The sequence below is a fragment of the Triturus cristatus genome, chromosome 4_2 (assembly GCF_964204655.1).
Source record: "Triturus cristatus chromosome 4_2, aTriCri1.1, whole genome shotgun sequence".
NCBI lineage: Eukaryota > Metazoa > Chordata > Amphibia > Caudata > Salamandridae > Triturus > Triturus cristatus.
Genome location: NC_140586.1, coordinates 364,333,146 through 364,347,186, shown reverse-complemented (window position 1 = coordinate 364,347,186; position 14,041 = coordinate 364,333,146). Strand labels below are relative to the sequence as shown.

Genomic DNA, 14,041 nt, shown 5'->3' with positions numbered 1-14,041 from the left:
GCGGAGGACCTTGAAAATAGATCCCGCCACAACAACATCCGCGTGAGGGGGTTCCTTTACAAGCGGAAGGGGCAAACGTGACTGAATACCGCCAGGGCCTCTTTCGGGACATTCTGGGGGCAAGCCAGGACTTTGAGGTTTGCATCGATCGCTCCCACAGGGTGGGCCTGGGACGAAGGCACCAGCTCCCCCACCAGACATCTTGGCTTTCTTGCCGGACTTTCCCTTGAAGGAGCGCATTTTAAAGGAGGCTCGCCTAAAACAACCACTAAAGTATCAGGGGCACGCCATAGCGCTCTACCAAGACTTGGCCTCTTATCACTCTTCAGAAGCTGAAGGCCTTCAGGGACGCGACCACCTTCCTGAAGGCCAATGGAGTGTCCTACTCGTGGGGCCATCCCTTCCGCTTAATCTTCTGGTGTAATCTTCCGGTGGAATGGTAAGCTGCACCAACTCCGCTCGTTCCAGGAGGTATCCGATTTACTTGGCCTCACTCCACGTAGCCCCGATTCTTTGCCTAAACAGTCACAGCGCTCTTCCAGTGAAGGCTGGCAGCGAAAGGGACGTCGTCGATCACCAGTGATGGCAGTGAAGCCGGACCCCACCACAATGACCATCAAACGGGCCTCGGCCCTGGCGGCAGTCACAAGGGACACTTCTGGGCCGGACTCTCCGTGACCTCACCATGGGGGGCCTTACTTAGCATCACACTTTGACACCCGTGGGGGGTGGGGTGGCGGGCAGGGAGCCCGAGTCGCCCGGACGCCATGATCCCCCAGCTCTTCATTTTCCACTGGTCCTTGGCTTGTGCTTCGGACACTGGACAATTTTTGATGTTTGGAACTGTTTCGGGGGGGATTGAGGGAGGGGGTAGAGAAGAGATAGGAGTTTTGGAGGGGGGGAGGGGGGGTTCCGGTGGGCGTGGGGGGGTCTGGGGGAGGGGGGTAGGGGGGAGGGGAGGGAGGGGGGTAGGGAAGGGAGGGGAGTTTGGGAGGGGGTGAGGGGGGTACCGGTGTGCGGGCAGGAACTGGCACTGGAAGCAGAGGGCACCCTTGAATGTGCACCCACTTATCGCGGCGTCACTGAGTCGATGCTTCATAAGCATCACATTTTGTTATTCAGCTGATATACAATCCTTGTGGCTCGATGTCTCCCTTGGCAACTCAGGTTCTTACTCTTAATGTGAAGGGGTTAAACAACCCCATCAAGAGACGGGCAGTTATGAGCTACCTAGAGAACTCCGGGGCTTCGATTGTCTGTTGCAGGAAACACACCTACTTCCCAAAGACTGGCATCGAATGTGTTTCCGAGCATTTCCCCACCAGTTCTACTCGTCTATGCCAGACAAGAAAGGGGGGGGTGGCTATATTGTTGGCGCGACATTTTCAGGGCGGTGTTGGGGACAAATTAGCGGAGGTGAAGGGGAGGCTATTGGCTTACAGGTTCTGGGTGGGGGGTTTCCCCATTATTGTAAGCTCCTTCTATGCTCCCAACGCTGGACAAGAGTCGGTTCTCATTGATTCCCTGTCTGACATCCTTCGGCACCACAACCAACACATTTTAATCGGGGGCGACCTCAATCTCGTCACGGTCCCACAGGGCGGGATTGGCTGTATGATATTGGGGGTATGATAGATCTTTGGCGTGCGGCCCATCCCATAGCACGCACTACTCCTTTTATTCCCACGTACACCACACGTATTCCCAGCTGGATCACTTTCTAGGGTCTTCTGACCTCAACTCACTGGTCCAGACCATTGACATAGTCCCGGCGACTCTTTCCGACCATACCGCAGTGACCGTCACGCTTGACCTTTGCCCTTTACATCGCCCAGCGGGGAGGTGGCGTCTTCGAGAATCCCTACTACAGCGCCCCGACGTTGTTCAGCAGGTACGTCAACGCATCGCGGACTATTTTAAGACTAATGACCTCCCTGACGTCTCTTTGACTGCATTATGGGGGGCCCTTAAAGCGGTGGTGCGAGGGGAACTAATAGCTATCTCCGCAGCCGATAACAAAATGCGCAGGAAGAAGAGAGAAGAGCTGACGGCCAAGGTAGCGGAACTCGAACGAGTTCATAGTTGTACTGGGGCCCCGAGAATGTGACGGCAACTGAAATCGACCAGGGCTCAGCTGGCCAGCCTGGACCTAGATAGGGCGGAGTACGCCGCCCTAAGACTTAAACACTCCTACTATATCGGGGGTGATAAGACGGGGAAGCCCCTGGCGAGTAAACTTCAAGCCAGGGCTCAACGCTCCAAAATAGTGGCTCTCAGCACTTCTTCCGGTGAGCGGGTGGAGGACGATGAGCGGATTGCAGAAGCCCTTCAGGAGTTTTACGGCACTTTGTATAGTAGGGATCCTACGGTCGACGGTTCGCGAGAGGCCTATCTTAGCCAGGCAGCGGTCACAGCCCTAAATGCGTCTGGTGCAGCGGCACTGGACGCTCCCATTCGGGTGGAGGAGGTTGTGGGTGCGGTATCCCGCCTCAAGCCTCTAAAGTCCCCGGGGCCGGATGGGTTCTCGGCGGGTTTTTATAAGGCCTTCTGTCAGCCCCTGGCACCGATTTTAACTCGCTTGTTCAACTCCTTCGAGGGACCGGGCTCCATCCCTGCAATGGCCCCTCGCGTCGGGATGCCTGGCTTTCACCTTGTGGATGCCCTGCTGGGTTATCTCACAGGGGAATACCAGGACGGGTTCCCTAAGCAAGCGCTTAGAGACCGGTTGGTGATTTGCGCTATATAAATATCTGTACATTTACATTTACATTTACATATGCTGGAAGCCGAGGTGGTGGTCATACCCAAGCCTGGGAAGGATCCCACTCGGTGCGCAGCTTATCGTCCAATCTCTCTTCTCAATCTTGACCTAAAGCTCTTCACGGCTGTCTTGGCTGCCAGACTGGGCCCGAGCTTACCGGGTATTATTGAGCCTGATCATTCGGGGTTTATACCCAACATGCAAAGTAGCGACAACACCAAACGCTTGATGCATTTAATAGACAAGGCCCACTTTATGGACCTGGACGCTGTCCTGCTTTCGGTCGACGCCGAGAAAGCGTTTGACACGGTGGATTGGGGCTTTTTGGATAAGACGTTGGCACATTTTGGCATAGGCACACGTTTTAGGCCCTGGGTCGCGAGCTGCTATGATCAACCCACGGCGACTATTCGGGTCAATGGGGTCCGCTCCCGGCCGTTTGACATCCGGAGGGGCACACGACAGGGGTGTCCTCTTCCACCGTTATATATTGAACCCCTGACGCAAAGGATTAGGGACCACCACGACATCCCTGGGATTCCCTTTGGGGGAGGGGGGGGGGGGGTTGGCGGCACACGGTTAATTTATACGCAGACGATATCTTGGCGACTCTTGATACTCCCAGACGCTCTGTCCCAGCGTTCCTACAGGAGCTGACGGACTTAGGTGAAGTTTCGGGCTTTAAGGTTAATGTGGGGAAATCCATGTTGCTGCCGCTAGGCCTTAATGCGACTGCTACTGAGAACATAGTGGTAGAACGTGGGGAATTGCGATCTCAATCTGAAATCCCCTACTTGGGGATAACCTTGACCCCATCCACCGACCAAACTATTGCCCGGAATTACTCCGCCCTCCACTCTCCGATTATTTGCGATCTTCGCAAATGGCAGTCTCACCTCCTATCGCTGCTCGGCCGGGTTGCAGTGGTTAAAATGTCCATCTTGCCTAAAATACTTTATATATTTCAGACGATACCAGTGGGGCCCTCTATGCGGCACATCCAAACTTTGCAGCGTGAGCTACTCCGTTTCATCTGGGCGGGGAAGCACCCGCAGGTCCGTAGAGACATTGCCTACCGCTCTCCGGATGAAGAAGGGTTGGGGATTCCTCACTTACTGACGTATTTTAGGGCGGCGCAACTACGCTATCTTGTGGAATGGATTAGACCGGAGTCTGAGAAGAGATGGCTGTTTCAGGACAGAGCTATGGCAGGTCTCTTCTTGTGGAAGATACCCTTTCTGAACCCTGCAGACAGACCAAAGTACCTCAATCGATCTCCCATTACGCGCTCCGTGGTGCAGACCTGGGATGCGGTGGCGACCCAGCTGCGGCTTACGACCTTCCCCTTGCCGTTGACGCCACTGTTCGATAACCCAGCCTTCCCCCCAGGACTTGACCCGATGGCGTTTCCGGAATGGCGGGAGTCGGCCTGTAGGTCTGCAGGACACGTCTTTGATGTTGATGGATTCCTCCCCTATGCGGAGTTGACTCACTGGCACGGCATTCAGCGCCCCAAAAGATTCCAATATTTCCAACTGCGCCATTGGCTACTTCATCCGGACACGCGCCCGTTGTTGAATAGACACCTTACGACCTATGAGAAGTGGCTGTTATCGAAGCACTCCGACAGCCATTTGATTTCTGAACTATATCTTATATTGGGACCACCGGCCTCTACGGAGCGTTCGGCTGGGCAACGACGGTGGGAGGTGGAGTTAGGTAGAAGCCTTTCATTAAAGGAGTGGCAACAGATCTACTACAGAGCGAATCATACCGCTAGAAACGCGGTTAAGGTTGCCCTGTACTGGCACCTGACTCCGGCCCGCCTTCATCAGATCAACCCAGATCGAAGCCCTACCTGTTGGAGGGGCTGGGATGAGGAGGGCACATTGCGACATATCCTTTGGGACTGTAGGGAGGTGACCGGGTTCTGGAAAACAGTCCTTGACGATATAGACACTTACTTTGACACTGAAATTCCCCGCTTCCCTGCTTATACTCTGCTAGGGTTACCTAATACACTCACCTTCCCGTTGAAGTCCATTCGGGAGAAACAAATGGGGCTAGCAATGGGCGCAGCGGTACATCATTTCCTATCACTTTGGGGCACACACACTCGTCCGACGCACACCGGGTGGCTACACAAACTGTGGTACATTATTGGGATGGAACGCATACACGCTACCCTGACTCACTCATCGGACTCCTTCTGCACTATCTGGCGCCCCATCCTGGCTCTGCTGGCGCACGAATTTAATGGAAGTCACATGCCCCAAATACCTCCGCTTACTCCGACTCACATTCTCTGGCTACAGACTAAGGGATACTTCGTCTTTTCGTTAATAGGGAATGGTAGCACACCGGTACCGGGGAGGGAAGGGGGTGGGGTTGGGGGGAGTTGGGTTAGAGAGGGGGAAATCGCAGGTGAATTTTGTTGCGGTGTTGGAATAGCCTCTGCCCCCTCAATGTATGTTGTGGTAGCTGGGACCTGTAGGCATATGGTTTGTTGGGTCACAAATGGGCGAGATTGAGCTTGTTTCAATGTCAATTTGTTTGCCTAAACTCATTAAATAAAGTTATTAAAAAAAAAAAAAAGTTTTTTATTAATCGAATAAAGTTGATACTGAACTGACCGAAGGGGACATATTGATTGCTGCCAGAATCTGTTCCACTGGTAGACTAAAGACGGACTGCAGAAATGTGTTCTTCTGCCTGTCCCGCACAGAACAGACCTGCATATAAACCAAGGATTGGCATTACATTGCCCTCTAAGATAGTCTGCAGAGCAGGTGTGTTGTGCTTCATACAAGAGCAGTGTATTGCAAATGGCCATACCTATTGAACGAAGCAATTTCCACAGAAAACTATAAAAATCCTTTCCTTAAAGATATGGCTGCACACTTTCAAGCGTACCTAATCAGCAGTTTGACATGGCTACACATTGAAGTGCACTGGATATAGGACCAACACTTGGGTTATCTTGAAATTCATGCACACACTTGGGTAGTTACTAAGGCACTGGTCTCTTGCTCCGCCACCAAAAAAAAGAGATCAATGTACTATTTTTTTTTGCTGAGCAAAATAGGTTTGTACTATGAATCGGTCTCCAGCTAACAGTTTTTATGATTTTGAGCAGAAGCTTTGGATTGTGTTTAAAGAGCCTTAAACAAAATGCAAAATTATTTTTTTACTCTCTAGTTGTATATCATCCAATTTTTTTACTTAATTGCACATTTTGTGATTAGTTCTGATTTCACATGTTAAGCGTGTCTCACAATAAAATCTTTGACTGAGTTAATGAGACATTTTAAGCAGTTGTTTATGCGTCACGCACAGCAAATACCATCCTTCATAAAATGCACAACGAAGGCTTGTCATGCTGGAGCTGCATTCTAATTAATTTTTCAGCATCTAAACCTCACAGCCTCCGTGCTTCGTTTTTGGAAAAAAAAATTAAATGCCTTTTTATATTTTATTGGGAATAGAGTAGAGACTTCACAAAACTCCGTAAATACTCGTGTTTGTGACCCCTGTTAGTGTAAATCAGTTTTATTTTGTTATTTTTTTAAACTAGAGTTCTTCTTTGCTCATTTGCCCATTGATGTGTAGTTCACACTGTAAAAAATGGTATGCCAATATTTTGTCTTTGATTGATACACACTGCTTATGTTTATATAGCATTCTTCTTAACTAATTGTGGCCAGTCCAGGGACACTATTACATGTTTTAAATGCAACATGTAGTGCAGTATACGTTGTGTACAACTCGCACTGGGAGATCTGAGAAATCTTGTGTTCAACCATTCATACTGAGATCCCTACTTCATATGCATTTATAAACTATTAAAGTTACTAAATAGATCAAAATTCACATGTTTTATGTATCATGATGTTAGCTTAAGGCAAGTAAAATCTGATGACAGATGTATCCAGCTCTACTATAGAGTTTTTGTCAACCATCATTCACCTAAGCCATATCTGTAGAACCCTGGATTGACAACCAATGCGACCTGAAAGGAACTCTCAACCAGCTCCTCTAAGATAACCATACACCCTACCCCAGCTTCAAGCGCAAAGACCTGCTTCCTGCTCTTAACCTTCTCCCACACAAGGAGCCTAACCTCAGATGCTACTCCTTAAATTCTTTTCCTCCCAACCTTGATCACCAAGCTCATTCACGTCTTTTGACCCAGATTCAACTCCCTTAAATGTCATCACTGTCGACCAGAAAACCAAATCTGCATTGAGTTTAAAATATCCAGGAACTAAGTGAATTGAACGGATTATTCTCTCACTAGCACCAAGCACTTTTTCTGGCTTTGAAATGCTTCAATGTTTGTGACAAACCATTTGAATCTTCAATCACTTATGCTGTTGTGTATCAAATTCATTCAATCAGTAGATTTGTAGAGTGCTTCTTGTCACCCATGAGGGTATCCAGGCGTTGGCAGGTTTCAGTTGATTAGCCAACTTTTCAGGAACTTTCAGAACTCTGAAAGAGATGGGGCAGTGCGTAGATGAAAAGGTCGCTCAATTTCATGTCTTTGCTGGTAGGTAGGAGAAGGCGCGATCTTCATGTCCTACTTCGGATGCGAGGGTGAGGGTTACAGAAAGGGATGTGGATCGGAGGTGGCTGGTGGGCTGATTGAAGTTCAGGCTGTGGTTCAAGGAGGTGTGTCTACAGTTGTGTAGCGCCGCGTATGCATGGGTTAGAAGCTTGAACTGGCAACTTTTCCATACATTTAAAGTTAAAATGTGTCCGTCCACCAGTATTGCCGAATAAAATATCCTTATTTTTCGCAATTGGATTAGCAAACTGCCATCCCGTTGATCCAGAAATTACCTAGGCATTTACCTTTTCTGGTAAAGTGTTTTGGATTTAAATACATATCTGAAATTAAATCAAACCTCCTAAATGTCAGTTGTTGCATTTCGCCCCCTCATTAGAAATAATCACTGGCGTTTATCTGTATGCTTTCAAGCTGAATGAATCGTTTGCAGTGTGCAAAATGGAGAGGAAATTACAGTTAATCCAGAAGCAGCAAATCAAGTATATCAAAGTTCTTAAAAAAAACAACAAAAAAAAATCTAAGTGCACCATTAGCAAAAAAAAACAAAAAACAGCCATGCTGAACATTTTGAAGTATGACAATATTCTATTAGCACAACCTTTTTAAAACCCAAACTATACAACACAGGCAATGAATGCTACCAAATCCTGTTTTAAAAAAAAAAAAATTTATAATTTAATAAATGTTCTGCACTATATTTTGCACAGAATAACAATTTTTGATAGCCCATGGTTTTGCTGTTTATTCAAAATAAGGTATGTGACAATTATTTAAAAGACACAATGCAGACTATGCTCAAATATGAGAGATATCGTTTTTTTCCCCATCATTGCTTGTAGCTTCTTTAGCAGGAATTCTCTTATGTACTTAACCTGTCTTCAGCGGCCCCAGGACCTCTTGTTACATGAGTTTGATAAACCTTCTCTGTCCCGCGCTCGGTGTTCAAGCTGCATAGAGGTCTCCATGCATTTGGACACTTTGTTTTCAGTGCCTTGACCATGACATCTAATTCCGAGATCTATGCTTCTTTTTGCATGACCTTATGTGGCAAGTTAAGGCACATTAGTGAAACATCTATTCTCCTTCCCCAATCTTGGTTTCTGGTAACCATCTTGCTGTGTGTTTTGTTGTCCGACTGTTCTCAGTTGCACTCTCCCCTTCTGACAGTTACTACGAACCCATCCCAGCAGCTCCTAAATGGTCGAGATAGCCACCCTGTCCAACTTCCCCTGCGCATAGAATGGTCCTTGGTGTAAATTCATCTCTGGTCCTCTACATTTGGTGCCAGACCACTGACAAAGTCCCCCATGGGAATTCATAACTCCAAAGCCTCCCCATAGCATCCTTTCAATGGGACTATGTTTGGTGTTTGAAGTCACTTTGTTGGGATGTTCCAATGCCTCGAAATGGGCTCTTTTCAGCAAGAACCCATAAGTTATACAGCAGAGTCTGGAATTGCCTCACTAATCATACCGCAAAGTCCCAACACTGGTATGCTTAAAGTTTCTGGGTTAATGTATCTGCCTTAGACCTTCCAGATACTGCCAGACTCCAGGCATCTTTCCACCATCAAGTGAGTGTTCCTGGGGAATCCCACACGCCAGCCTGACACCAGCACCATCTCCCCTGTCCCAGTTTCAGGAAATCAAGGGTAAACACTCACGCATCTGAAACGAACAGGATCACAATTCACAGATCTCTTGGTTACACAGTCACAAATTGTGAGCTGCCTTGGTTTGCTCCTCGTTATGTCTCTTCTAACCTTCTTTTTCTTTAGAGGTTACATACAATTCGTGGCTTGTGTGTCTGATAAATCACGTTAATTGTAAGCGTTCGGGCCTCTGCAATACCTTCAGTTTTTCAGATGGATTCCTGTCTCACTTTGAAAAATTAGTAACAATCGCTTCTCAATATAATAGTTGCACTTCCCTCCACACAGCAAAAGCATAACAATAATGCATTTAAAAACGATCTCCATGTCGAACAATTCCATTCTTAAGAGGGACAGTCCATGATGAACTAAGTTTAAGAAATTTGATTTGTATTCGATATATATAGATATATTTCAATCAACTTGTCATGCCTTCATAAAGCACTGACTGCTCCTCAGGGGCACAGTCTATCCTGAACTGACAGGCGATGCTCCCCGTCTACAAGGAAATACAAGCAACCTAGACTTAGACCGGTTTCGGCCTTATTGTTTGCGGTATTCACTCTTTTATTTACCCATTTTTATTTATTATTTTTCTGCAACATTATAAGATTAGAATATCTGCTCATGTTGCAATTTTGCTGGTTATATCATAATGAGGATACATTGTTTCTAGGGATTGATTTATTATTGAATTCAAATTTTTATCAGCCTATTAATAACCCCCTTTCATATGAAGGAGACTAAAACTGCTATAGAAGTTTTCAAAGTTTGCAGTCAATTTGCTGATCAAGCTGTGCTAGTTATAACAGTGCTTCTGTCACTGCTGCCTTTGACTCCTTCGACCACAAGCATCAGATGTAAAGATTTCACGCCATGCAGTTGAGTTGATACACATTTTTGTAGTGGACTGTTTATTCTGAATCAACAGGAAATGTGAAAGAGTCCACCAAACACCATAACATTGACCTAAACTGATCTGCACAATTGCACCTTATTCTCCGTTAAATTGCAATCTTCATGCAGACAAATCTACATGTATTCCAAAGTGTTACAAGTGGCTTCCAGCTATACCGCAGAATGAAAGCAAACCCGGGTGGGTCTGCAAGTATAGCTGCACATGGTTTCCAGAATGTAATGGTACAAAATGGAGCTATATTTTAATACCATTGAAACTGATGCATGCTGCTTGATTCCCGAGCTCTGCTGGAAACGAGCATTGGCAGTGCAAGCACTCCACACATGGAAAGATCTACCAAGCAACCAGTAGTATGGGGTGCGAAGGTAGTACTCCTATGAGCGTAGCCAAAGGTCACTTCGTGTACAGTTTAAGGAGTTGACAGTTGCGCTGTCAGGCCAAACCTAAAAAGTCTGGTGTGCCATAATCTTTATTAAATGGCGTGCTCTCCTGTCAAATCAGTTGAGACAAATTATCCAGTCTACTCATGTTAGAAATGTTAAATAAGACCTGTGGTTATGGGTCTTCTAAATATTAGACACACTGTACACTGGATATTGGGGTGCTCTTGGATTTTCTTCCTTTATCTAATATGTTTACCAGTTGTCCTAGTCTTCGGTATGGGTGCCCGGTTGGTCGCTCGCACGCACGCACCCACAAGTTTCAGGAGTGGGTGATAGGCGCTCTGCTAGTTTGGGTGGGCGGGAGCCCTTGACACCACCATGCAGGGAGGGGGTTCTGTTCTTTGGGTTTGGTGTGTTGGGTTCCTGTGCCACGAGTGGTTTTGTAGTAATGCAATGTCTGATCGCTGTTCTGTTTGCTTTCTTTGGCGCTGGGAGGGGGAGGGGGGGGGCGTCTTGTTCAGGTTTGTTTTGTAAGTATGACGAATATGATTGTAATCGAGCATCGATAACCACTATACAATTGTGTTGTGCGATTGAGCCCAGTGAGGTGGTTCAGGTACAGCTCTACAACACCCAGGGGAAAAGCCACCAGTGTCCTTGCTTTCAGACCTTAGACAATGGGTGACGGGATAGCTCGGCCTGGGCTCAAACTGCTATCATGGAATGTCAACGGGCTGGGGGATAAAATCAAGCGAGGTGTGGTTCTGCAATTCCTCAAGCTTCATTCCCCGGATGTGGTCCTCTTGCAGGAAACACACTTACTAGGTAACGCATGCAAAGTCACGACCGGATGGGGTTTCAAGTTGGTGGCCCATTCCGCGTTTGGGTCCGGCTCCTGGGGAGTGAGTGTGATGGTGCGAAGGTCATTTTCCATGGTAATAGATAGTGTTCGTACTGATAGTCTCGGGAGGATCACGAAGACCACGCCGCTCTGTTGCTGCAGCAAACTGGGACGCTTGATTAGTTCGAAGGGCTTTGACTGGTGGGACCTTATCAGGATTTCTAAGGTGGGCGACCTGTGGAGGTTGGTAGATATTGTCCCGTTTGATCAGTTGCAACAAGACTACGATATGGCTCGCTCTGAACACTTCCGATATCTGCAGATAAGACATGCCCTGCTCGCAATACTCACTAAGGGAGAACCGCTCCCTGAGTCCTTTCCACTGGAGGACAGAGTGTTGGATGGGGACCTGCCGGAAAAAGCTATATCGCTCATCTACAAAAAGCTTATAAACAACTTGCCGGACCCACTCGACCTACTGCGATCTAAGTGGGACCACGACGTGGCGGGGCTGGAGGATGACGATTGGCTGGCAGCGGTGGCTTCTCCCCGAGAGGTGGCCATCTCTTCTAGGCTACGCTTAGTGCAGCTCCAGATCCTGCACAGATTGCACCTATCCGGGTCAGTCATGGTCCGAATGGGATACAACCCTGATTAGGCTTGTACAAGAAGGTGTGGGCAAGCAGGCACATTTATCCATAAGCTTTGGGAATGTACGATTATCCAGAGATATTGGGCGGGAATAGTGGCGCTTATGGAGCGGGTACTGGGACAAAAAATTGATGGCAATATAAAATTGGTTCCACTGAACGCCTGGGGGCCGACTGACCTGGCCGCCAAAGAATGCCTGTGGGTAACCTTGGGATTGATGGTGGCGAAGCGCAATATAGTAAGGCTATGGAAGGCCCAAGAGCTGCCCAGACTAGTGGACTGGAGTAAGGACATGGACTGGTGCATGGTCACCGAAAAAAACAATCTCTATGGCATGAGGGTGCCCCAATAAATGGACCCAGGTCTGGAGCAAATGGAACTCCTTTAGGGGTGGACTCTGTGAACCCCCGCTGACCAAAGATGACGCCATTGCACAAAGATTGAGCTTGCTGACAATGTAACAAATGTGGCTAGAATTTCCTGTTGAAGGTATACCCCGCCGGCAAGTATCTATTGTATTACTACGCTCAATATGGTTGAGATGATTGTAGTCTGCTTGTCATACTTGAATTCAATAAAAATATATATAGATATTTTTTTTTAAATGTTAAATATGAACAAAGAAATATCCCATCAATTAGAGATTTGTTAAAACTGCATAGATGCTGTTAATAGCTGTTTTTCAGTTATTCCTTTGGATTTCTCTTTATAGTACTGGTGCTAGTTAACGATACTCCACGCCTCTTGGCTAATATAAATCCAGGTTTCTCATGATTGGACTGACCATCTGTGGATTGCAACCGCTTATTTGCATATTGCAGCAAAACAAAATACAGAAGTTAACCCAGGTGAGACCGGGTGGAATATGGATCAAAACAGTGTCTCAACTGGAAATCATTAAGGAGGACAATTGTAGAGATAGTATAAATCACTTGATGGGGGGGAAAAAAGACAAGGGAGACCACAAAATGATTTCGTAGGGTATATAGTATTATTTGTAAGTGGTTGTAAAAGCACTACAGTACAGTTTATATACAGTAACCATAACACAGAAGTGTGCACTGAACGTGCTAGTGACGGTGAACGGCGCAGTGACACAGGGGTGATGTGTTTGGAGTGCTGAAAGATAAACATTATTTGCAGAGTGAAGTTTGAGTCCTGTGCAGTTTGAATTGCGTTCTTGTAGTAAATAGCTGTTAATTTAGTGGTCAATGCAGGACATTGTCACTGGTCAAGATAAAACATTGCTGAGGGAGGAGTTGGCAGAAAATGCTGTGTATGTGCATGCCTGTAGTTCTAGGACTTCTATGTGGTGACTAGCTACAAAGCAATGGAGTGTTGTTCAAAGGATGTCTGTCAGTCACAACATGTCACAATAAATGTAGATTAACATATATTTATGTGCTTTCTGCTTACATTTGCTGATAGAGTTGGTACCTGATGATCCGTAACAAAACGCAAAATGTATATATTGAACGGGGAAAATATAAATCGAGGTGGGGGCGATCTGCCAAAAGACTGTTTTAGAGAAGCAGTAGAAGAACGTTGTCTCATTCCCAAAGAGAAAAACATGAATCGATAGTAGTGGCTGAGTGGGAATACTTGTTTGGCACACTTGCTGAACTGAATCTCCTCCAAGGACGTCAGCCCAAGGAACCACAATTGTCACTTTGCTTTTTAGGTCTCGCTGGCGTTGCAGCGCGAAGCGCTGCCGCCAATGAGACTTATTGTTGCCGTGTTTGCTCCCAAGGGAGACAGACCAGGGCACGCGCAGCGATCGGGGTCTGTGGACGCGCTTCTGAGACGCGCTTGCGCAGACGCACACGCCCCCAAGCGCGCGCGCGCCACGCTCCGCCGGGCTTGTCTTGTGTATTCATGCTTCCACATGCCACGTTAATTATGAGGAACTGTCTGTGCACAAACTTTTGCGCAACGTTCTGCCTTTGGCAGTTGCAGGAGGTCTTTTGCTCAGACCGGCTCGCTCTCTAAACTTGGGTCAATTTTACTGGAATTAAACTTTGGTAGAAACTTACCAGCTTGCCTGTGATTACCGGCGTACCACAAGCGTCTTAAACTCTGAGCGTCTTGTGAAAACGATAGATAACGACCAAACGGTGCATTAATAACTGGACGGGTAACCAAACATGATGAGAACGTCTCCTTCCCTACGCATCACCTTTTAAAAGTGTTTTCCTAACTCCTATACTCTGACGACTTCGTACTTTATTTACTTTTACTTTCCTTTGACTTGCATTGATCTCTCTC

At 47.0% G+C, this 14,041-nt stretch overlaps 1 protein-coding gene across 1 annotated transcript in view; it reads left to right on the top strand.

The window, feature by feature from the left end:
• Window positions 1-14,041, top strand: part of SOAT1 (sterol O-acyltransferase 1) — a 240,174-nt gene that overhangs the window by 136,787 nt on the left and 89,346 nt on the right. The window lies entirely within an intron of this gene.